Source organism: Bos indicus, chromosome 29, assembly GCF_029378745.1.
Source record: "Bos indicus isolate NIAB-ARS_2022 breed Sahiwal x Tharparkar chromosome 29, NIAB-ARS_B.indTharparkar_mat_pri_1.0, whole genome shotgun sequence".
Lineage (NCBI taxonomy): Eukaryota > Metazoa > Chordata > Mammalia > Artiodactyla > Bovidae > Bos > Bos indicus.
In genome coordinates, this window is record NC_091788.1 from 39193495 (window position 1) to 39218948 (window position 25454).

Sequence of the window (25454 nt, forward strand, 5' to 3'; positions counted from 1 at the left end):
AACAAACAGCATTTTTTAAATATCCTATTAGTTTACCCCAAATACTCATTATGTACATTTTGTGAATTATTCATCTTGTCCCTAAAATACTTCAGGAAAAATGAATAAGAAGTAAAAGAGAGAATGAAATGAGTGTCTGTCTTGGTTTAAAAACAGATCTGCATAGCTGCTGTGGATTGAATTGTGTCCACCCTTGACTCCCAATGTGATGGTATTAGGAAGTAGGGCCTTTGGGAGGTATCCAGGTTGACATGGGGTTTTGATGGTGGTCCCTCATGATGGGGTTAGCCTCTCCCTATTTTTCTCTCTTATTCTCCTTCTTCTTGTTCTCTTCAACCACCACATGTGAGAAGATAGCAAGAAGAGAAAGACTGATTCAAGTCAAGGATGTCTTCACTGGGATATCAATTGGCCATCACCTTGATGTTGCACAGTCTCATCTAAGAGGTTAGTTTTGTAGTTACTGATGCCAAATGATAAAATATAAGGTTTATGATACTCTTCTTTATTATATTTGTTATGTTTGAAACCGTTTTGTAGTAAGAAGTTTAGAGAAAGTCTTTTTTTAAATTTCTGTCTTAGAGATACCCTAAGGAGCCCAAGATAGCAGATTCAGGCAGGTCCCCAATGAATGAGTGTTTGGAGGACAACATGTTCCTTACTCCAACTCATCTCTTGTCATCTGAACACTGTCCCACACACCTGACAACTTTACCATCCCCCACCATCTGCATTACATTACCCTGCTAAGCTGAGTCATCTAGATGGAGATGTTAATGATTCAGGACAGGGTCTGGAAGCAGAAGGAATGCAGACATTTTTAGAAAGAATGAACTGGGCAGACCCATTTTGGTTTTCCCTTCTTTAGTGCCATCTGCATGTGAGGGATTGGGTCTGGGTAGAGAGGAAGCCACAAGTGGGACTGCATGGATATTTGCAAGAGAAGGGAGGAGGAATTCAGAACCCAATAACCAGGAGGTGGGCAGCTTTCACAGGACCCAGGAGGGAAGGAAGAAGCACTGGGAAAAGAATAGCACCTACCTGAGGGCCATACCTACCTAAGTCTTCTTGTTAAACTTAGAGGTCATGTCCTTCCTGCTGAAATTCCTGCACCAGATATGGAGGGGAGAGAGCTGCACTCACTCCTACTGAGTCACAGGGAGAGGGACCACATCCCCCAGAGCCCGTTGATTCCACTCTAACTGTGGGTATCATCCCAAGCCAGAGAGCAAATGGCAGGTCATCCAAAAGATGACCTACTTTAATGGTATTTAAAATACTACAAAATTTGTCTAAGAGTCCTGGCATATATAGTTCTCTGAGTTTTTTAGCAGAGATGATTCATCAGCCTAATTTGGGTTTCTGCTGAGGAATCTACAAACTTCCCCATGGGTAACATCTGACTTTTAAGTACCTGAACTCATCCCACAGAATCCAAATGATGGTAATTTTGTGGGGGCAAGGTCTCTAAGGTCCTCAGTGTCACAGCAGCTGTGTGCCAAGTGGTCTACCACTCTCAGTTCTGATCCCAGGACCCATGAACATCACCAGATAGTTACAGCCCCCTGCCCACCATAGGCAACCTCAGCATCCTCAGCAACACGCACCTCTGAGCCTCTTGTCCACTGATTGACACTGGGCTTCAGTCTGAAACAAGTATTCTGGAGCAAGTCCAGTCTTTGTCATCCAAGAGATGGGAAACTGAACCCTGGGTGGTATGACTGACTCTAAAGCTGCAGGTAAGTTAGTGAATACTTGCAACCCAGTAACTCTGGTTCTCAGGCCAGGAGACTTCCAGAAAGGGAAAAATGAGAGAAAACTCCATTGCATCCACTGATGGGCACCTCTCAGATATCTGCAGGCACCAAAGTGGAAGTTCCTTTCCCATTGCCCCTCAACTCTGGTTCCCATTTTATCAGCAGACCTGCCTCCATGTAGCAGCAGGAAAGCAATATTCAGGGCAGTTTCTTTTGGATTCCAGGCACAGTGGGGGAGCCCCAGCTGTAGTGACCCCAGGAGGCAGTCCTGATGTGGTGACTGACTCACTCGCAACTCAGAATCCCCAGAGCTCCCACTCCTCATTCAGACAACACAGACCTTTGGGTGACTGGATAACATAAATCTGCATTAAGAGTGAGAAGGATTCTCTTCTCAGCCTTTGGGCATCTTAGATAAATGTCTTATGTTTCCTCAGGGAACCCCTGGCTGAGGGAGGCTAAGGTCTGAGACTAGCCTGGATGCAGGGGAATGTGTTCCCTCTTTGATGCTCCAAATAGACCTTGGAGATTCAAAAGCCTCGAAAGAATTACAATCACCCTTATATTTTGTAGGGACTTTGGTTTATGAATCTGGTTGGAGAAAAAGGACACAAACTCAGGACAAGGCTGGACATCTCTGGGTCCCAGATGATTGTGAGTTGAGTTCCATCCACCAGGCTTCACAGTCAGGGGCTGATGTAATTCACAAGCCACTTTTGAGGAAACAAAAGAGGAAAGAGTTTTTCGGCAGAGAGTAGTGTGGTCAAAGGGCCTTGCGCTGTGATTCACACAGGGCAAGATGAAACAAGAGTCATTACTTGTTTCTTTGCTCTATCATTTCCTTGGCATTTCTACTCCTAAGAACAAATACATGGAGATAGTCAGAGGCATTGGTGGTGCCCCTGGCACCTGATGCTCCTGGTGATAACCAGTTTGTGGACACGTCACTGAGGCCAAAGCATATTCAGCCTCGTGATAGAACCAGATTCTCCCTTCTTGGGAAGGCTGAAATGCCTCATTTCTGCTAACTCACAACTGAAGCATGGGATGAGTTCATGGTGGTTGACCTGTAGGCCAAGTTCCAAGCATGGAATAAAGGTTGACAGTGGAAGGGTAGCCATTCATTAAGCTTGGTTACCTTGGTCCTTAGCAGGGGCTACTTCCCACATCTAGAATGTTTTTCTCCCAGGATTTTGCATGGCCAGGTCCTTCACAACTTTTAGCATTATCTCAAATGAATCTCTCTCAGGCTTGCTTTACCTGGCCACTGCACTCTCACAAAAACAGACCCTGATCCAACAAGTGCCTAGACACCCCGTCCATCAAAACAGTAATTATAGTTACCATTGTGGAAAGGTGGAAGAGGGATAAATTGAGAGTTTGAGATTAATATATGTATACTACTTTATTTAACAGATAATCAACAAAGACATACTGTACAGCACAAGAATTCTGCTCAATAGTCTGTAATATCCTGCATGGGAAAAGAATCTAGGAAAAAATGGATACATGTCTATGTATAAGGGAATTAATTTATCATACAATTAACATTAATATAATTCTGTAAATAAACTATACTCCTATATAGATTAAAAGTTGATTTTTTTTTTTTTTTTTTTTTAATGCTTACATGTAGAGACCAGTGGAGTTCCTTAGACTCTCAGGATTTCAGATATGATGCTGGATATGGCAGAACGGGTGCAGAAATCTAGACATTTTCTGAGGTTACATTTTCCTGAGCTTTGCTGTCTTTTACTTCTAGTGTCACCTTTGATTTGTCTTTGGAGGATCTAATACGAGGGCTTGGAGACACCAGCTGGGTGTTAGTTGAAGGATGAGAGGGAGGCGCTAGTGGGAGAGTGAAATCCCAGCTCCCTAGCCTGCATTGCAGAGAAGGCAATGGCACCCCACTCCAGTACTCTTGCCTATAAAATCCTGTGGATGGAGGAGCCTGGTAGGCTGCAGTCCATGGGGTCGCTAAAAGTCAGACATGACTGAGCAACTTCACTTTGACTTTTCACTTTCATGCATTAGAGAAGGAAATGGCAACCCGCTGCAGTGTTCTTGCCTGGAGAATCCCAGGGACGGGGGAGCCTGATGGGCTGCCGTCTATGGGGTCGCACAGAGTCGGACACGACTGAAGTGACTCAGCAGCAGCAGCAGCAGCCTGCGTTGGGGCACGTTTGAGGCAAAACTTACATCCCAATTTCCCTATGAAAACAGGCTGTAGCTTCCCTCTCGATGACTTGCATGATATCAGACCCAGACTGGTTCCATCCTTTTTCATGTCCTGCTTCCCCTGAGACCTCACTGGTTTCTCTGGGAGAATATTTTAATATATATTTATTTATTTTAATCGGAGGAATTTTTTTAAAAACATTTTCGCTTCACTAAGTTTTCATTGCTGCTCAGGACTTCTCTATTATCAGCGAGCAGGGGCTACTCTGTAATTGCAGTGCACTGTCTTTTCAATCCTGTGCTTCTCTTGATGTAAATCACAGGCTCTAGGCACTCAGGCTCAGTAGTTGTGGCCCACCGGCTTAGTTGCCCTGGGGCATTTACAATCTTCCCAAACCAGGACTCAAACACATATCTTAAGCACTGGATCAAAAGGGAAAATACTCTGGAAGGAATTTGAAATAAATCACTTTTACATGAAACTTGGTACCATGGCCTATTTATGAGGAGAAACATAGAGGATTGTCCCTGCTTCAAGCAACCTCCTGAGATCAGGACTGATTGAGGTTCCCCTCCCAAGGGTTCCTACAAGATCTTGAAGCTGTCCTGCCATGTGGCTTTGTTCTTGCTTCAGTTTCTGAATCCCACACTAGACTGCAGCTTCCAGAGGGCAGGGCTGTCACTTGACTCACTTCTAAGTATACGTTAGTAGATATTGTCTCATTCAGACCCTAATGTCAAGAAAATGCTAACACAAAGATCAGTTATTCTGAGTGTTAGGTTACAGGTTCAACAATGACTGCAATCAAACCCTAAATAACATTGTCTTAAATACAATACAATTTCAATTATCTTTCATATAATCTTAGTGCAGGTCTCTCCATAGAGATGGGGGCCCACTTCTTTCTTGTCACGTCTTCTACCTGTGCTACTTACCTCTGGTCTAACATGGCTGTTCCAGGCTCCTCTTATTACATGTGCACTCCAGCTAGTGGGACAGAAAATAATACTTCCATTTGGAACTAACATATCACCTCTACTAAAATTCCACTGGCTAAAGAATCTTCCATGGTCATGGCAAACCTGGGGGTGGTGGGCACACAGAAGGGTAGGGGGACGTGATCCTACTGAAGAACATTCATGATGAGTAGCAAGGGCCACCAATCTTCATTCATGTCCCTGTAATTCATTCTTCTTTGGTTCTCCCCACACAGCTCTTGGTATGTTTTGGCCTGCAGATATGGATATAGATGAGGTTATGAGAAGAGATGGCCCAGGCTGTACAAATATGGAGAAAACAAGAAAGGAAAGAAGATAAGAAAGTATAAAAATGAGATCTAATCTTACTGCATTATGGTCAGAAAAGATGCTTGGAATGATTTAAATTTTTTTGAATTTACCAAGGCTAGATTTATGGCCCAGGATGTGATCTATCCTGGAGAAGGTTCCGTGTGCCCTTGAGAAAAAGGTGAAATTCATTGTCTTGGGGTGAAACGTCCTGTAGATATCAATTAGGTCTAACTGGTCTATTGTATCATTTAAAGTTTATGTTTCTTTGTTAATTTTCTGTTTAATTGATCTATCCATAGGTGTGAGTGGGGTATTAAAGTCTCCCACTATTATTGTGGGACAGCAAAAGAGACACAGATGTATAGAACAGTCTTTTGGACTCTGTTGGAGAAGGAGAGGGTGGGATGATTTGAGAGAATGGCATTGAAACATGTATAATATCATATAAGAAATGAATTGCCAGTCTAGATTCGATGCAGGATTCAGGATGCTTGGGGCTGGTGCACTGGGATGACCCAGAGAGATGGTATGGGGAGGGAGGTGGGAGGGGGGTTTCAGGATTGGGAACACATGTACACCCGTGGCAGATTCATGTTGTTGTATGGCAAAACCAATACAGTATTGTAAAGTAAAATAAAGTAAGATTTAAAAAAAAATAATAAAATAAATAAAAAATAAAAAAAGAAATTATAAAAATGCAAAATCTAAAAGAAAGCATGGTTAAAATAATAATTTTGCATTTATACAATTTAGGTATAATGGTTGATGAATCAATTTATAAAATAAAAATTAGAGAAATGTAAAATATAAATATATTCACTAAACCCAACAAAATAATAAGGCTGTATCGTATTAAACACAGAATAGTATCAGGATTAAGTTTGGATGCACATTGCAAAAAACTAAAACAACTATAACTTTAGAAAGATAAACTTGATTTTTCTCTCCCACTGGAACAAAGCTGGAGGTGGGCCAGCCAGAGCTTGGGTGCTATCCATTTCCAAGGTTACACGATTGTCTAATACAACTGCAGGAGTTCCAGCCATCAAAACTAAAATCCAGACAACAGTTAGGAAGTAGGTGGGGAAGGGAAGAGTCCCATCTCTCAGCTAAATCAGCTCCTTGAAAGCAGGCTTCCAAGAAATCCCTCATACTGATCTGCTTGCATCTCTAAGTTACCTGTCATGACTAAGAGCATGGATGGGCAGAAAATGCAGTCCTGTAGCTACTGGGCTCATGGCTATATGCAAACTATTTTCAGTTTTGAAAGAGAAGCAGATAATAGATCATTTTGTAGGTAGCCTTCAGGGTCTGCCTTAAAGAACAAACCTTTTCTGAATGGATTAGGTTGAATGGTTGGGCACAGTGTGGGAGCCAGGAGGAAGGAACAGTAATAAGAAACAGCTAGATGGACCTGAACTGTGCTCAAGATAAAAGAGGCAGACTGGTCGGTCAGTAGAGATCTTCTAAGGACTGAAGTGAGGATTACAAATGCCACATGACCCAATTTTTTTTGAAAACTGCTTTTCCAACCCAGGTCCCGAATTTCTCTCAATTCTTCAGCTTCTAAATACATTGTCTTTATTACCTCACACTCTGACCTACCTGTCTCACCTTCCTTATTTCTGTTCACATCACTTCTCCATCTAGTCCACCAGCATTGCAAGATCCAGTACTGAGGAGTTAGCAACACTTTCTAGAAGTGGGTAGAAACATAATGACTATTTCTACTTTAGTATTTGTTTGTCTTTATCAAGGTCTTCTGAAGGACTAAGATGGCTAGAATTATGGAGATCTCACATTTGAGGCCTTTTAAAAAACATTTCTTGTTACAGTGGTCTGTTGGTGGTGATGCAGTCTCATAGTTGTTCTAAGTCTGAGAAAGTATTTCATCTTGTTTTTAATATGTATTTTTCTTGGGTATAGAATTCTGAGTCAATTATATTTCTCTCAGCATTTTAAGATGTGGTGCCAATGTACTCTGGCTAACATTGTTTCATATGCCTAATCTGCTATCTTTCCTATTTTTTTGTTCTACTGTGTCTCTTTTTCCTTCTGGTTACATTTCCTTGGTTGATGGTTTTAAACAATGAATTACCATGCACCTTTGAATAGCTGTCATATTTCTTGTCCTTGAATTAATTGAGCTTCTGTGTTAATGGGTTTAAAGCTTTCCTCATATCTGGTAATTTTTCAGCCAATAATTATGAAGTTCTGTTCTCTAGTCTCCTTCTTTCACTTCCTGTGGGATTCCATTTACATATATTTTAGTATTCTTAAAGTTTCAAATTTCTGTGATGCACAATTAATTTTTTCCCACAGTCTTTCCATTCCTATTTTCCATGTCTGTATTTAACATACTCAGTTTTCTTCAGCTTCATGAATACAAGGATTATTGATGTAGTAAGCATTTTAATGTCCTTCCCTGCTAATGATGTAATGTATATTTTAACTGTGTTTTTACTAATTGATTTTTCCCTCATTATGGATATTTTCTTGCTTCTTTATACATCAGAAATGTTTTTTGTTTTAAATTTATGTATGTATCTTAATTAGAGGATAATTTCTTTACAATATTATGATTGAACTAGGATAAATATTTTCACAATTCATATGGAAATTTTAAATTGGATATGGTAAATTTTACCTTTTGGATGCTGGATATTTTTTAATTTTTATAAATTATTCCTGGCACTGTTTGCAAACACTGTTAATATCTTGGAAACAGTTTATTTTTTGAAGGCTTGTTGTTCAGTTTTTTGTTTAACTGATAAAAGACCAGCAATTAGCCCAAGTATACTATCCCCCACTAGTAAGGCAATATTGTCTTCAGGCCCATACTGATGTCATGGGAATTATGAGTAATTTCCATGCTGGTGGGTGGGGACACCATTAGACTTGGCTCAATTTGAGACTCAAGGATTGTTCTCTGTAATACTGACCAGTATTATCAACTCTCTGCTGAAAACTGAAGGGGTATCACCTGCACACTCCCAGAGTTCTCTGTGTGTAGCTCTCTCCTGTGAACCCTAACTATCTAGAGTCTCAAATCTCTCTTCTTGAGGAGACCGTTTGTCTCTGCCTAGATACCCCTTCCATGTATGTGTTGGAAACTGTTTCTAGAGTTGGGGCAATTGTACAGCTCACCTTGCTTGTTCCCTGCTTCAGGAATCCATACTCTGCTGCCTGACTTTTGATGTAAAAAAAAAGATCTTTCTTTTATCTCTTCTACTTTCAAGTTTTTTGGGACAGGAGGATAAATGTGTCCTTTGCTTCTCTATGTCTACAAAAATGGAGGTCCCCCTGCAATCAGAACTCACTGAATGCCTTGTGGATTCTAGGCACTGTGCATGGGTGCAGACTTGACTAGGGATATGTGTTGGGGCCTTGGGGAGCCCTGGTTTGAGGGAGAAACATGACAATTACAACTAGCATTTGCTATGGGGTATGTTCAGTTCAGTTCAGTCGTTCAGTCATGTCTGACTGTTTTCAACCCCATGGACTACAGCACGCCAGGCTTCCCTGTCCTTCACCAACTCCTGGAGCTTGCTCAAATTCATGTTTATCAAGTCAGTGATGCCATCCAGTCTTCTGATCCTCTATCATCCTCTTCTCCTCCTGCCTTCAATCTTTCCCAGTAATAAGGTCTTTTCTAATGAGTAAGTTCTTCACATCAGTTGGCCAAAGTATTGGAGCTTCAGTTTTAGCATCGGTCTGTCCAATGAATAGTCAAGATTGATTTCCTTTAGCATTGACTTGTTGGATCTCCTTGTAGTCCAAGGGACTCTCAAGAGTCTTGTCCAACACCACAGTTCAAAACCATCAGTTCTTCATCGCTCACCATTCTTGATGGTCCAACTCTCACATCCATGCATGACAATTGGAAACATCATAGCTTTGATTATACTGAACTTTTTCTGCAAAGTAATACCTCTGCTTTTAAAAATGCTGCTAGGTTTGTCATAGCTTTTCTTCAAATAAGCAAGCAAGTTTTAATTTCATGGCTGCAGTCATCATCTGCAGTGATTTTGGAGCCTCCCAAAGTAAAGTCTCTCACTGTTTCTATTGTTCCCCCATCTATTTGCCATGAAGTGATGGGACGAAATGCCATGATCTTCATTTTCTGAATGTGGAGTTTAAGCCAAATGTTTCACTCTCCTCTTTCACTTTCATCAAGAGGCTCTTTAGTTTCTCTTCACGTTCTGACACGTGTCTTCTGCATATCTGTGATTATTGATATTTCTCCCAGCAACTGTGATTCCAGCTTGTGCTTCAGCCAGTTGGGCATTTTGCATAACTTAATCAGCATATAATTTAAATAAGCAGGGTGACAATACACAGCCTTTACGTACTCCTTTCCTGATTTGGAGCCAATATGCTGCTCCAAGTTCAGTTCTAACTGTTGCTTCTTGACCTGCATACAGATTTCTCAGAAGGCAGGTAAGATGGTCTGGTATTCCCATCTCTGTAAGTTTTCCACAGTTTGTTGTGATCCACACAGTCAAAGGCTTTTGCATGGTCAATAAAGCAGAAGTAGGTATATTTTTGGAATTCTCTTGCTTTTTCAAAGATCCAACAGGTGATGGCAATTTGATCTGTGGTCCCTCTGCCTTTTCTAAATGCAGCTGGAACATACGGAATTTCACAGTTCATGTACTTTTGAAGACTTGCTTGGAGAAATTACTTTGGTACCATGTGAGATGAGTGCAACTTTGTGGTAGTTGAATATTCTTTGAAATTGACTCTCTTTGGGATTGCAATGAAAATGACCTTTCCTTTTTTTTTTTTTTTTTAAGAAAATGACCTTTCCATTTCTGTGGCCACTGCTGAGTTATCCAAATTTGCTAGCATATTTAGTGCATCACTTTAACAGCTTCATCTTTTAGGATTTGAAATAGCTCAACGGCAATTCCATCACCCCCACTAGTTTTGCATGTAGTTATGCTTCTTAAGGCTGTCTGGACTTCACATTTCAGGATGTCTAGCTCTAAGTGTGGAGAAGCCAATGGCACCCCACTCCAGTACTCTTACCTAGAAAATTCCATTGATGGAGGAGCCTGGAAGATTGCAGTCCATGGGCTCGCTGAGGGTTGGACATGAGTGAGTGACTTCACTTTAAATTTTCACTTTCATGCATTGGAGAAGGAAATGGCAACCCACTGCAGTGTTCTTGCCTGGAGAATCCCAGGGATAGGGGAGCCTACTGGGCTGCCATCTATGGGGTCGCACAGAGTCAGACATGACTGAAGTGACTTAGCAGCAGCAGCAGCTCTAAGTGAAACACCATCATGGTTATCTGGGTCATTAATATCTTTTTTGTATAGTTCTTCTATATATTCTTTCAACCTCTTCTTAATATATTCTGCTTCTTTTAGGTCCACACCATTTCTGTCTTTTATTTGGCCCATTTTTGCATGAAATGATCTTTCCCTACCTCTAATTTTCTTGAGTAGATCTCTGGTCTTTCCCAATCTATTGTTTTCTTCTATTTCTTTGCACTGATCAGGTAGGAAGGCTTTTTAAAAATCTCTTCTTGCTATTCTTTGGAACTCTGCATTCAGATGGGTATGTCTTTCTTTTACCATTTGCCTTTGCTTCTGTTCTTTTCTAAGTTAGTTCTAAGGCATCCTCAGACAACCATTTTGCATTTTTGCATTTCATTTTCTTGGGGATGGTCTTGATGAGGTATGTACAGATCAAAAAACGAAGATCACTGCATCCAGTCTCATTATTTCATGGCAAATACATGGAGAAACAATGAAAACAGTGACAGACTTTGTTTTCCTGGGCTCCAAAGTCACTGCAGATAGTGACGGCAACTGGGGAAAAAATGACGCTTGCTACTTGGAAGAAAAGCTATGAAAAATCTTGACAGCATACTAAAAAGTAGAGACATTGCTTTACCATCAAAAGTCTGTATAGTCAAAGCCATGGTTTTTCCAGAAGTCGTGAGAGGATATGAGAGTTGGACCATAAAGAAAGCTGAGCACCAAAGAATTGATGCTTTTGAACTGTGGTGTTGGACAAGATTCTTGAGAGTCGCTTGGACTGCAATGGAGATCCAACCAGTCCATCCTAAAGGAAATCAGTCCTGAATATTCATGGGAAGGACCGATGCTGAGGCTGAACCTCCAGTACTTTGGCCAATTGATGGGTAGAACTGACTCACTATAAAAGACCCCGATGCTGGTAAAGATTAAAGGCAGGAGGCAAAGGGGAAGAAAGAAGACCAAATTGTTTGATGGCATCACCAACTTGATGAACATGGGTTTGAGCAAGCTCTGGGAGCTAGTGATGGACAGGGAAGCCTGGTGTGCTGCACCCCATGATATAGCAAAGAGTTGGATATGACTGAGAGAGTGAACTGAACTGATGTACACAGGACAATCAGGGAGCAGGCAGAAGTCATTAAGGAAGGAGGAAGGAACTATCCCTGGACAGCTGACAATGATCGGTCGGCAAGCAGTTTCAAGCTGGAGAAACTGTAGGGAACCAATTCTATGCCAGGTGGAGAGAATGGTAAGAGAAAGGCAGGGTGGCAGTGCTGGGATTTCCCAGAGGACGAGATCCCTGTTCTACTAAACTTTATCAATGCTCAATATTATTAGGTGTTTGGAAACATGAGTTTTGTTTTGGAAGTGGTAGAGCAATATTCAATGGAAGGACTGATGCTGAAGATGAAGCTCCAACACTTAGGCCATCTGATGTGAAAACCCAGCTCATTGGAAGAGACCCTCATGCTGGGAAAGATTGTGAGCAGAAGGAGAGGGAATAAAAGAATGAGATTGTGAGATGGCATCACAAACTCAAAGGACATGACTTTGAAGAAACTCCACAAATTAGTGAAAGACAGGGAAGCCTGCTTTGTTGCCGAACATGTAATCACAAAGAGTCAGACATGACTTAGCAGCTGAACAATACCAATAAGGACACAGAGTCCCCTGAGGGCTCTGGTCCTGGTTGAAGTGGAGAAAGACTTGGGTGGGAGGGGAGGCTTCCCCTCCTCTGGTGCAGATCCTTGAATCCAAGGCAAGGAGCAAAATATTTTGAATATGTTACCAAACATTGTTTTCTAAAAAAAACAAAACTGTTTTCTGCAGGAGAGAGCTTTGACTGAGTTTGTTCTCTAGATTTTACTGAGGTATTTGAAAGGGATTGGGGGTGGGCTGAGTCTGCAAAAACCAGGTGAACAGCTGCTGGAGGGCAAGGCTTGTGGTAGACATTCTGCACTAGGTGGAAAACGAATCCAGAAAAAGTGCCCCCTTCTGGCGTGTACATGCCAATGTATCACATTATTTCAGCAGATCACTTCAATGTCATTTTGGATCAAGCTAGAAATGGACGATGGATGGTGTGCCTTTGTCAATTCCTGTGAGTAGTTAGATGACTAAATGTATGGTTACTTCATTGCATGGTTCAAATCATGCTTGGGAAAGAAAACTAGATCAAGTCCACACATGTTTGGTTGTTAAACAGCAAGCACAGTAAGGTTTCTAAGGCAACTGCAGGTAATTTAAACATGAAGGGCCAAATGGGGAAAGTTTCATTTAGCAGGCTGAGTTTGGACTGTACAGGTTGCATAGTTGTTGTTATACAAGAAGTCATCTCAGCTACTTGTTGTCATGCTGGAGATGTCGGAAACAGAAAAGAGACCAAAAGCCTTACAACTTTCCTTGCAGTGTGATTTCAGGCTAAAAGTAGTTGACAAGGAAAGGCTGACTGGTAAGGATGAGGAAGGGAGTAAGCTGAGCCAGTAATCTTTAGCTCTTTTGGGAGCCCAGGAAACAGAAGCATTGTCTCATTCAGAGTTCTGTGTCATGTTTCAGAGATAGATGTCATTTGGCTTGAATCAGTATTTAACCTTGGAAATGGCAGCCATAACCTCCAAACGGAAGATTTCCTTCTCCCCAGGTGGCAGAATAATTCATATTTGTTCCAGACTCAGGAACCCAGAAAGCCCTCTCAGGGCCACTTGTTCTCAGCAGGCACACATGCAATCTATAAGGTGGAACTATCATCATGGTGCCCAATTTCCAGATGAGAAAACTGAGATTAAGGGACTTGATCAAAGTCACACAGCTAAGCACGTGAAAAGCCAAGCACAAAACCAGGGTAACAGTCTTCAAATTGTGTGTTTTTGCTCCACACCCACTGGGAGTGCTGGGTGGTGATCTGGCACCAAACTTAGGCAGAAACAAGCAGTATTCAGACTTAAATTGAAGTAATTGAGGAAAACCACTAGTCCAATAAGCTATGACCTAAATCAAATCCCTTATGAATTTATAGTGGAGTAGAAAAATAGATTCAAGGGATTAGGTCTGGTAGCCTGAAGAACTATGGATGGAGGTTTGTAACACTGTATGGGAGGTGGTCACCAAAACCATTCCCAAGAAAAATAAATGTGAGAAAAAAGGGGGTTGCCTGAGGAGGCCTTAAAACAGCTGAGAAAATAAGAGAAGTGAAAGGCAAAGGAGAAAAGGAAAGATATGCACAATGGAATGCAGAGTTCTGGAGAATAGCAAGGAAAGATAAGAAAGTTTTAATAAGTGAACACTGCAAGAGTTAGAGGAAAATAATAGAATTGTAAAGAGTATAGATTGCTTCAGGAATACTGGAGCTACCAGAGGAACACTTCATAAAAAGGTGGGCACAATAAAGGACAGAAAAGTCACAGAAGCAGATGAGATTAAGAAGAGGTAGCAAGAATGCACAGAAGAACTGTATGAAAACCGTCATAATGACTGGGATAGTGATGATGCTTGGGTAAAGCACTCATCACTCATGTAAATCCATATATACTGGAATATGAAGTCAAGTGGGCCTTAGGAAGCATCACTACAAACAATGTTAGGAGAGGTGATGGAATTCCAGCTGAGCTGTTTAAAACAACCTAAAGATGAGACTGTAAAAGTGCTGCATTCAATATGTCAGCAAATTTGGAATATTCAGCAGTGGCCACAGTGCTGGAAAAGGTCAGTTTTCATTCCAATCCAAAAGAAATGCAATTCCAAAGAATGTTCAAACTATCATGCAATTGCTCTTATCTCACTTGCTAGCAAGGTAGTGTTCAAAATCCTTCAATCTAAGCTTCAACAATACATGAACTGAAAAATTCCAGATGTACATACTGGTTTGAGGAACAAGAGATCAAATTGCCAACATCCAGTGGATCATAGAGAAAGGGAATCCCAGAAAATATTTCCATATGCTTCACTGATTATGCTAAAGCCTTTCACTGTGTAGACCACAACAAACTGTGGAAATTCTTAAGGAAATGGGAGTACCAGATCACCTTACCTGTCTCCTGAAAAGCCTGTATGTAGCTCAAAAAGCAGCAGTTGGAATAAGACACAGAACAACTGAAAGATTTAAAAGTGGGAAAGCACTGTGACAATGTGTATATTCTCACTCTGGTTATTTAACTTCTATATAGAATACATCATTTGATATGCTGGGCTGCATAATTCCCAAGATGGAATAAAGATTGCTGGGAGAAATATCAACATCCACAGATATGAAGACAACACTGCCCTAATAGCAGAAAGCAAGAAAGAACTAAAGAGCTTCTTGATGAGGAGAGGAGATGCAAAAACTGGCTTAAAACACAAGATTAAAAAACTATTCACAAAAATATACTCAACATTCATGGCATCCTGTCACACCACTTCATGGCTTACGATGAGGGAAAAGTGAAAACAGTGGCAGATCTTATTTTCTTGGGCCCCAAAACCACTAGGGACCTTGACTGCAGCCACAAAATTAAAAGACACTTGCTGCTTGGAAGGAAGAAAGGCTATGAAAAACCTGCACAGTGTATTAAAAAGAAGAGACTCACTTTGCTACAGAGGTCTGTAGTGTCAAAACTATGGTTTTTCCAGTAACCAGGTACAGATATGCAATCTGGACAATAAGAAAGGGGGAATGGCAAAAAATTGAGCTTTTGAACTGTGGTGCTTGAGAAGATTCTTGAGAGTCCCTTATACAACAAAGAGATCAAACCAGTCAATCTGAAAGGAAGTCAACCTCTAACCCCTGCTGTCTTAGCTGAGCCATCTACTGAGGGCCTCAAGGTGGAAAGAATGGATGCTTCCACTGCAAAAGTGCCTAACCATGGCAGCTCCAAGCAAATATTTTGTAGCTCCACACCTGGAGGAAGCTCAGAGAGGCTGAAGTCAATGTGTACCCTGGGTCCCCCGATACATGTGTTGCATTCTCCCCAGCATTGGAGGCCAAGCAAGGGGCATTCTGGGCCCTGGAGGAAGGGGATGGCTCAGGGATCCACTGGGACCACCACTTACCAAGTAGGACTGGAAAGGACAGAGCAGGTATTTGTGGCAGAGAGCTGGTGACAGGGGTGTGGCAACAAGAGGGAACCAGCTCTGCATGAATTACCTCACCCAAAATCCCCTGGAGGAGAAGCCCAATGATAAGATCATCTGAGATGGGATGAAGAGAGTCTGTTTCATTACCTCTTATAATTCCTCTGAATGAGGAGGTGGTGGAGTAGGTGGGTCATCACAAACTCTTCCATGGCCTAGACCATCTGCCAGTCGCTATCCTTTGGGCTGCTTGTCCCCAGCTTCAGTCATGTAGTTCGGGAGTAAATTGACAATAATGTGTGCTGCTGGGTCAGGGCCAAAAACCATGTAAAGCCAGTGAAAAGTCCCCATGTCCCTGCCAGAATGCCTAATCTGGGGCTGTACATGTGATCTGAGGTGGGTCATTCAGAGAACACCCTTGAACTCTGATGTCTGCAATCTTCTTTCCTTACTAGGTGATGCCTTCGGGATTTAAAACCCTAGGGCAGGTAGCTTGGACTCCCTCACTAGGTGTAGAAGCCTTAAGGAAGAAAGTTGCCAGGCTAAAACCATCAAAGAAGTGTGAAGCGAAAGAGCAAGAGTGAGAGAGAATTGATGACTTCTGATTTCTTGGGTCCAGTCACTGAAATCTTTGTATTTGCTCTGATTCTTGTGTCCTGGATTCCCAGAATCATTTCAATGAGTCTCCCATTTCCTTGAATCCAGTTGGAGTAGGGCTCCTCTCAATTTTGATTCAGACTTGGTTCTAGAACCTTCCTGATCATTGTATACCTGCCAGACACAAACAGACACACCAATTTGTTTCAGCACCATTACGAGTGAAACCCTTTATTCTTTACTGAGAATAGGGTGTGCAGACCACCAAATACAGTTCACCCACATCCTGGGAAGGAGTGCTCAAAGGGTGAGTGAGTGTATGTTAGGAGAGGCCTTACTGATTCCTGAACCACTCCTAGCATTTACACTGCCCGTGCCAGGCCAATCCTGTCATTTCTTCGATCAAAGACTGAGAAATACAGCCTCAGGAAGACGTCACCCAGGATCCAGATCTCTCTAGATGTCCTCACTGTGTTCTCTTTAAAGGTTGTATAGCAGTGGCTTCTAGAATCCTGGAGGAGTCAGAGACACACTCCAGTCTGCATGAGCCCTTACCGGCACCTCCCCCCAATACCCAGAACCAGCACAATTTGTTTTATTTCCCTCTTTTGGTAAGTATCAAGGGGTTTTCTCAGCATCAGGGGATATGAGAGTTCAACCAAAACCAAAGAGGACCAAGACATGAGGTTGCAATGAGGAAGGGTGTGGTGAGTGGAAGATTTGGAATTGGGGAAACAGAGGAATAAAAAACAACAAAGTCCTACTGTAGAGTGTAAGGAATTATATTCAATATTCAGTGATAAACCACATGAAAAAGAATAAGAAAAGAAATTTTATGTGTATAGCACACTTTTTATCTGTATCACATTGCAATGCAGCAGAATTTAATGCAAAACTGAAGATCAGCCACACTTCAATATAATTTTTTAGAAAAGAACAAGTGTGTCCATAGTTCTCCTCACTCCCTGTTTCCTCCTTATGACTCCTGCTCCTTGTTTTCTCTGTAGAGAATGCTGGTTCTCCTCCTGCATGCCCACAATCCATACTTTATTAAAAAAAAAAAAAAAAAACTTTTTTTTTTTTATATTGGAGTATAGCTGATTAAAAATGTTCTGAGTTTCAAGTGGACAGTAAAGGGACTCAGCCATATGTATCCGTGCATCCTGGTGCCAAAGATACCCCTCCCATCCAGGCTGTCATATAACTGAGGGGAGTTCCCTGTGCTACACAGTAACTTGTTGTTGGTTATCCATCTTAAATAGATCAGTGCCCACAACACATTCCTGAAGACTTAACTCAGGAACTCTACAAAACCTCCTTTGGTCCGCACTCACCCTCCTTGGCCACTCCAGGCTTGGTTGGGCAACGTACTCTGGTTCCCCTTCCCCACTGGTCAACCTGTAGCCTTTATCACCCTTAGTAAGTCCCCAGTGCCCAGTGCAGACTACCTTGAGATGCCATTTACATGGAATGCAGTGCAGTTTTGCCTGGAACCAAGCAAACCTGCATATGGCTCAATGAGTTTGTGGATTAGAATTCCTGAAATTCCCTCTCTTCCTCAAAGCCTTCTTTGAGCCCATCAGCCTGCTCTGAACTCCCACAGGGAGCTGACATGAAGCCTCCACCCTATCCAGGGCTGAGCAGTCACTGTGCACCCTTTATTCACCTTAGTATCCAACCTCCCCACAGAGGGTCGGGTATCCCAAATCACAAAGGAGGCACCTGGCCAGAGCAAGGGGAAGATGCAGCCGAGTACTAAGCTGACCATGTAATTTATCATCCAAACCAGAAAAAACTTGAGAAGGGAAGGCAGACTGTTAACTTATGCTGGGACATCACACTGGAAATGCCCCCAGCCATTCTCCTTGTAACATGGCCCCAGCCATTCTCCTTGTAACAGGGACTGCTAGAGCTGACTTCCATGTTCATACAGCTAAGGGTTCAGATTCAACTGAAGCTCTTTGAGGACTGAGGACCTTAGTGTCCCCCTCTCCTTGTGACTCCCACCATGCCAGCATGGTGTGGCCTCTCCATATTTATTTCAGGAAGATCAGTGTCCCAGACGGCCCTTTAATCTCAAATGTTTGGTTTTCTGGCAGTCACTGACCCAGCCACAGGGCTCATCAGCATCTGCAATGGTGTGAGATGGCCAGTAGAGGGCGCGCTCCTCCCAACCGCAGCCCGTGGGTTGCTGCAAGTCCCAATTTGAGAACACCCCTCAGTATTGTCCCCTCACCTTGAGGATGTAGGCTCATGCTGGCACCGGGTAGCTGATGCCGTTGATGGTGAAGATAATAAAGGGCAGGGTATTAACCGCAGAACATGAAACGTAGTGCTTTTAGAGAGAGAGGGAGAGAGGTTGGCCCTGGAGATCCTTGTTGTGTGTGGAGACTGGGAGTGAACCTGAGGCATGACCCTTCACCTTGGAACCCCGTGGCGTGGCGCCCATGAGCTTCTGTATATTATTGACCAGTCTTCTTGGGCCTTTGATCAGTGCTGTTCCGGTGTCCACAAGGGCCTCACAGCCTCCAGAACAAGCAATAATCTTTCTTTTCATGGAGATGCTGAGAAATAGTGGAAGAAAGAGGGCATCAAGGTCACTCTGAGTCTCACCAGAGCTGCCCCCTTCCTGACTGTCTCCTAAACAGCACTTCGTCTATTGGCCTCTTTTCCTTTGCTCTTGACACAGCACCTTTCTTGACATCCTCGAATGCAGTACTTGAATACACCAGGATATTTTGCACCTTGACACAGGCTGGTCTTCCTTCCTAGAAGACTCCACTCCACTTTGACTAGCAAATTTCTTCTCATCTTCCAGATTCCACCTTAATTGTATTGTTTTCGGGAAGTCTTTCCCCCATGTTTATAAGTCTCCTGTCTTGGTCACTCTCTGTAGACCCTTCCTCATGTCTGCTGCTGCTGATGCTGCTAACTCACTTCAGTCGTGTCTGACTCTGTGTGACCCCATAGACAGCAGCCCACCAGGCTCCACCATCCCTGGAATTTTCCAGGCAAGAGTACCGGAGTGGGTTGCCATTGCCTCCTCCTCCTCATGTCTAGCATGTACCAAAGGCACAATTCACTATGTGGGTGAGTCCCTTCATGTACATCTGCCTTCTTAGATGTGAGGGCAAGTTTTATTCTCCTTGCCTCCCTAAAGTGCCTAGCACACAGTGCCCAGTGCTTGTCTGTTCAATGACTGAATGAAGACTGAGAAAACAATAAGAAACATCCAGAGAGCTGTACCTGGTGGGGAACAAATAACGGGTAGCACACAGAGTGAAGATGAAGATTCACCAGGGTAGCAGATTCTCATAGTAGAGGGAGAAAGGGGCTCCTCTGGGAGAGGGTTTCTCCCAGCACTGCTCTTACAACCAGCTCAGACCCTGAGACCCTGACCAGGAAATATATAACTAGCCCACAGAAACTCCAAAGAACAGGTCAGCATTTGTCCTAGGGTTTCACACAGAACCCAATCAATTATGCCTCTTGTCCTCAGGTCACTCCTGGATCCCACCTTCCTGATTCTCTTATAGACCCCCCCACTGTGTGCCCAGGTACGTGGGGTGTCTTTTTTATTAGTTGCTTTCATGTCTTAAGACTGCAGCCAACCTCTCTCCAGTGCTGGGTAGCTGCTCCCTAAGGAGACCAGTTTTCCCCATTTGCTCAGAACTTTCCCTGTTCTTAAACAGACGTTTATCTGTACTGAGAACTTCCTATGTCCAAGGTAGCCCTGGACTGTTGGTCATCTTATCATAACTCTGTTCAGGCTGCTAAAATTCTCCCTGATCGTCTGTTCACCACAATGTAGAGTCCTCTAACCCTGCTCCCCACCTCAAAGGGCAGTGGATGCAGCTCTCTCCCAGCTGCACAGACCTCTCTGTACCCTTTTAGGACCCTGATCAGAGCCATGCTCAGAAGGCCTGGGGATTATGAACCCATGGATTGTTTGTGTATCTGTGTGCTTGTGTGTTTATTTGTATGTGTGTTTGTATGTGTCTCTGTGTGTGCTTGTGTGTCTCTGACTATCTATGCATGTTTATATGTGCCTCTGTGTATGTTTATATGTGTCTGCTTATGTGTTTCCATGTGTCTGTGTGTCTGTCTGAGTCATTGTGGGTAGTGTATAGTCTGTGTGACTGTGTGTCTGAGAATGCATTTGTGTGTGTCTGCCTGTGTCCATGTACAGTAGTGGGAGCATCACTTGGGCTGACCCTTAGAGGAAGAGGCTTACCGGTCCATGTGTATACTCCAGCCGCCCGCTTGGATCAATGGCACCCAGTTGAGCTCTCCCTTGTAGTAGCGGTGGTCCACCCCACCAAACATCACCACACTGCCCTCCTGCTTGTCTCTGTAGAGAGAAGTGAGGGGGGATCCTTGGAGGACAGTAAAAACAGCACTGTCTGAGAGCTGTGCTTGTCACCCATCAAAGCTCTAATAAGGTCCCCACGTAGAGATGCAGAAATAGTGTCTGGGAAGTATTGAGATCCAGACTGAGGTCTGTAAGTGGTTAGTGAGTGGCACAGAGGAAGTTAGAAGCTGAATCACTTGGCTGGGCTCCACCCACTATGTCTTCTGAAGACGCCCTGGGCCTCCAGGGACCTGAGTGATCAGACACCCTCAGAGGACACGGTGCTGAAGCTTTTGGCTTTGCCCTTATCCACCTTGTCATTTTTCAGGAAAATCAAGGCCTGGGAGTTCTAAGGATGTGGGTTCAGGTCACCAAGAGTTGGCTCCACTGGCCCGTGACCTCTACTGTCCAAAGGGCCCCACACTCAGAAGGGACCCCACCTCTGATCTCCCTGTCTTGAAATGCCTAATATTTCTTGAACAAGGGTTCCAGAGTTTTGTGTCCCACACTTTCATTTTTCACTGGAACCTACAAATTGGGTAGCTGGTCCTGGGCTCCCAGTGAAATGCTAATGAGGAAAGAAAGATATCCACTATCCTTCTCCTTACTTCCTTATCAAATACATAAGCAAATCCTAATGCTTTTTATTCAACGTGCTTCCTGTTGCCTTCCATTAGCCTTCCTCCTTACTCACCCCAGGAGACCAATTTACTGATCTTGAGCCCAGGATCAGGGTGTGTTGGAATAAAATGTTATTTATAAAAGCCACTGGTGAAGCCAGATAGGGCCCTTGGGCCATAGTTATCCTGGGTTAGATTATCTCTCAGGATACTTCTTTATCAAGTGTTCTATAATTTTCATGCAACTGAAAGCATCTTACAGCTAATTTGGATAAAGTGATTGTCCATCTCAGACTTACTTGCTCAAATAGAAGGCAAAAACAGGCTCAGAAATGGCACCTTCATTCTTCAGGTTGTCAAAGATGGGGATGGCTCCAGAGAAGGACATGTTTGGATAGTTCAAGCCCGAGATACCATCAAAAGGTATACCATCAAACCCGACTTCTGCCAGGCTTATACAGAATGGCTGGTCAGTACTTACAAGGTCCCCAATCTGTGGGAGAGAAGAGTGTTCCCACTTACAGATACATGAAGTGGGCTAGGACTGGGCTAGGGTACATTGCCATTAGATCCTCAGAGAGGAATTAAGGCTGGGCTCTGTCTTCAGTGGCACTCAAATGATTAGACCAAGCTGGGAGGGGAATTTGGGTTCCACTTGAGAGAGGCTGTGAATTTTAAAACATCTGACCCTCTGAAAAACACCTCCTGAGTGAGTCAAATTGGCCTTGTGGCTTCTGCACAGGTGTGGCAACCAAGTCAGGCCAGGACCCATTGGTGCCACCTTATGGCAAACTGAGTGGAGAAAAAGATAGCCTTCTCTTTGGCATCACTGTGACCTAATGACAAGAATGGACTGCATTCTCTGTAAGGTACTGTGGATTCTGCATCTGTCCAGGAAGACAGAAGCCGAAAACACAATCTTACTTGCAGGGTTCTATGAAATTACTGCCTGGGGAATTCACCTTTGGGGATATGTGTGTATTTGTGTGAGTGTGTATGAGAGAGAAAGTGAGAGAGCAGAACTACTCAAATAATTTGGGGGAGGCAGGCCATAGGTTAATTAGACTCTCAAGGATCCTCTAGAGTGACAACTCATTTATCAGGCCCCTTGACTTCTCAGGCCTCCAGTTTCCCACTCTGGATATCTGAAGCCCTTGACTGTCCCCAGGGTCCCCAGATCAGTTTTATCCTGTCCCCAAACACCCCACAGCAACTTCAGTCCTGAAAAGCCAGGCTAACTCCACCTTTTACCACATGTGTGCCCTCAGCAAGGCCCTTTCTGTCTGCACCTCAGTTTCTTCATATGTCTCATGAGCTAATCAGAGTAACTGCTGTGTGGGGTTGTTGCAGGATTAAGCCAATTATCAGCTGAAATTGCCTGGAACAGTCTGTGAATATAAAATTGGGTGCTTTTTTCCCATTTTCTCACTCCCAGCAAAATGACTTGAACTGCTCATGGGCCGAGGAGCTGCAAGTCCACACTTCAAGTCACTCTCTGGATTAGCTCATCTGCTCATGTGTCACCACATGCACTATCTCCCCAGATGCAGGATCCTGTGGGTAAGATGGCCAATATCTATAGGAGTTAGGCTAGGAAGGGTCCTGCATCTGTTTTGCAAGCAGGGGTCATTCCATAGCCAGTCCTGACTCAGCATTTGTTACCCAAACTGTGTCATAAACAAGAAGTCCTTTCATCCTTCCAGTATTGTACTTGATGTTGAAGACCTTTTGGGTATGCCGGAAGGTGGAAGACTGAAGGTGTATGAACATAGACTTTGTAGCTGCAGACACAAGAGATGAGTGTCATCAGGTGCCAAGGGTGGAAACAGGGCAACAGGGCAAGTGAAGGATGGTCCGGGTAGGGGGTGTCTGTACTCACCACAGGCTAGACTTTGGCAAAAGACAGAGGGCACCCACAAGTCAGATGAGCCTGTGTCAAAAACAACCTGGAATTCCTGAGGGGGTGTTCCAATGGTGATATTACCCACGTAGAGCATCTACAGTGAAAAGGAGGGAGTAGGTTAGTGCAGAACTGGCTACCCTCTATTCCCACACTACTGCCTCCGTCGGGGTGTCACATATCTCTTGAGATCACTTTCTCACCACCGTGCAGCTCACAGACTTTGGTCACAGAGATGTCTGCATTTGATATATTTTTCCTGTGCTGCATTGTATGCAGTATATTGATTCTATGACCAGGCATTGAAGTGGTACCTCCTGCATTGGAAGCACAGAGGCATAATCACTGGGCCTCCAGGACCACTGGACACCCAGGGAAGTCCTGGTGCCTTCATTTGAGAAGGTCTGTAGTCTCTTCAATCCGAGCCTCAGTGCCCCCTTCTCCAGGAGGTCGTTCTGGATCAACCCCAGCCACTCCCTCTATCAGACCACATCCAATCAACTCCACACAGATGACTCTTTCATTCGACATGTATATATCCTTTGCCTATCTCTCAGGCTGGCATGGGCATTCTTGAAGACAAAATAAGCCCTTTGTCTAATCTAAAAACAGTAACCACACTGTTAAATCCTTATGGCCTTACACGGAATACGAGTTCAGTAACATTTTACTGCTGTAGTTCTTGCATCTGTGGAAACTGAATTCCTCTGCCGGGGGAGTCACAGTTGCTTTGCAGTTGGTTCTACCTTTTGATCAGTGGTGGCTCACTCTTCATCTGTAACTGAGTGGCTCACACAGTTCCTAAGGAACAATCGCCCTCAAAGTAATGACACATCTTTGACACAGAAAGGGATGTTTACCTGCCACCTGGTAATTGCCAGGCCCAGTCACCAAGACCAACAGTTGAGGATGAGAGTACTTTCTCCTCTGGGTGGGGTCCCTGTTTTCCAGTGTGTCTGCCTCCTGCAGGAACCCCAACCCCAACATCCCACCAGGCACCTCCAGATGAGCCTCAGTGCTAGGCTAAAGCACCAGGGGGCTCTATGGAGCACCATCCCCCCAAAATACTCACATCCATGATGTTTCTCAGTGGGTGAATAGTTAGATTTGAATCACAAGAAGAAATCTGGGACAGACTGTAAGCATGTTCCTTCAGGAAATTGTTCAGCGTGTTTTTTCCACTGAGGGTTTTTCTCATGGTCTTCACTCACCTTAGAGGTATTCTTTCACAGAACATTTGACAAAAAAAAAAAAAAAAAAACAAAGAGGATGCTACAATTAGCTGTCAGTGTTAAGGTATAATTGCCATTGTAATGGCCCTGTGTATTTTCTAATCATTTTTATGAGGCACATTATTATCAGAATTTTATGCATATACCATGGCAAAGACATCACTTTGAATACAGGCTCTGTTCTGTAATCTTGAGTAAGCCATATGACTGTGTGGTGTCTCAGTTTCCCCTTCAGTAAAATGGCGGAATGTAACAATACAAACCCTCAAAATAGAATATCTTGGGGATAAGTGAAGTGATGGATATAAGGTACCTGATAAATAGGAAGTCTCAACATGACAGTTATTAGCATTGCTGTTGCCATCCCACACTATCCTTCTCATAGAACCTCAGGGAAGGAAGTAGAAGGGGGATTCTTATCCTCTTTTACAAGGGAGCAATTTGAAATGCAAGAGGTTTCTGAGTTGACTGTGGTCACACTGCTTGTCAGATATAAAACAGTGTATATAAAACAATGTATCTTTCTCCACTTTGAAAGAGAAGTGAGAGTTGAAAAAAGAATCCAAGATGTAGGGAACAAGTAAGGGAAATTCAGAGGCTTGAGAAGGAAGTATGTGTCAAATGAAAACTTAAAAGAAAACAACACAGAGAGAAATACATTCCCAGTGCCTTCCAAAGAGATGGAGAGATAAATGACAGTGATATAGAGATGCAGACATAGACATATACACACTTAAGTAGACAGGGAAAAAAGAGGACATGTTGAATAAAATGCAGAAAAGTGCTATTCCACAGGACCACATCGACATCTGCATAGACTGTGCACTGAACAGTTGCAAGGAGTTGCATTTTCAATAGGTCATGACATGACTGGACCCCAAGAATTGTGCAACCATGCAAATCTACATAAGACCTTGGCATCTACAGTTCCTAGAGCAAGTTACTTATCAATAATAAAGATTTGAACTTTAAGACTCTTAGGGAAATATTCCATTCCCTTCTAAACCTGATGGGTGGAATAAACAGATGAAAAGAAAAATCCGAGAAAGGAACATGATGTGGCTTACAGTCCCCATACTTACTTGACTATGCACTCTGAGAAGGCCACCAGCCAGAGGAGCACAAGCCACTTCATGCTTCTTTCCTGGCTCCAGGTACTCAGGGAAGTTTTGGTTCTTAGCATGTAGTGGTGACCAGGAGCCCCTAGTTA

At 43.3% G+C, this 25454-nt stretch overlaps 1 long non-coding RNA gene and 1 pseudogene across 1 annotated transcript in view; one reads left to right on the forward strand and one right to left on the reverse strand.

Moving 5' to 3' along the window:
- The first annotated feature begins 367 nt into the window (after positions 1 to 367).
- Positions 368 to 25454, forward strand: part of LOC139180669 (uncharacterized) — a 34294-nt gene continuing 9207 nt past the window's right edge. Inside the window, exon 1 of the long non-coding RNA XR_011564923.1 lies at positions 368 to 447. This is a non-coding gene — a long non-coding RNA (uncharacterized lncRNA). The remainder of the gene's footprint in view (positions 448 to 25454) is intronic.
- Positions 16504 to 25379, reverse strand: LOC109554680 (pregnancy-associated glycoprotein 1-like; annotated as a pseudogene).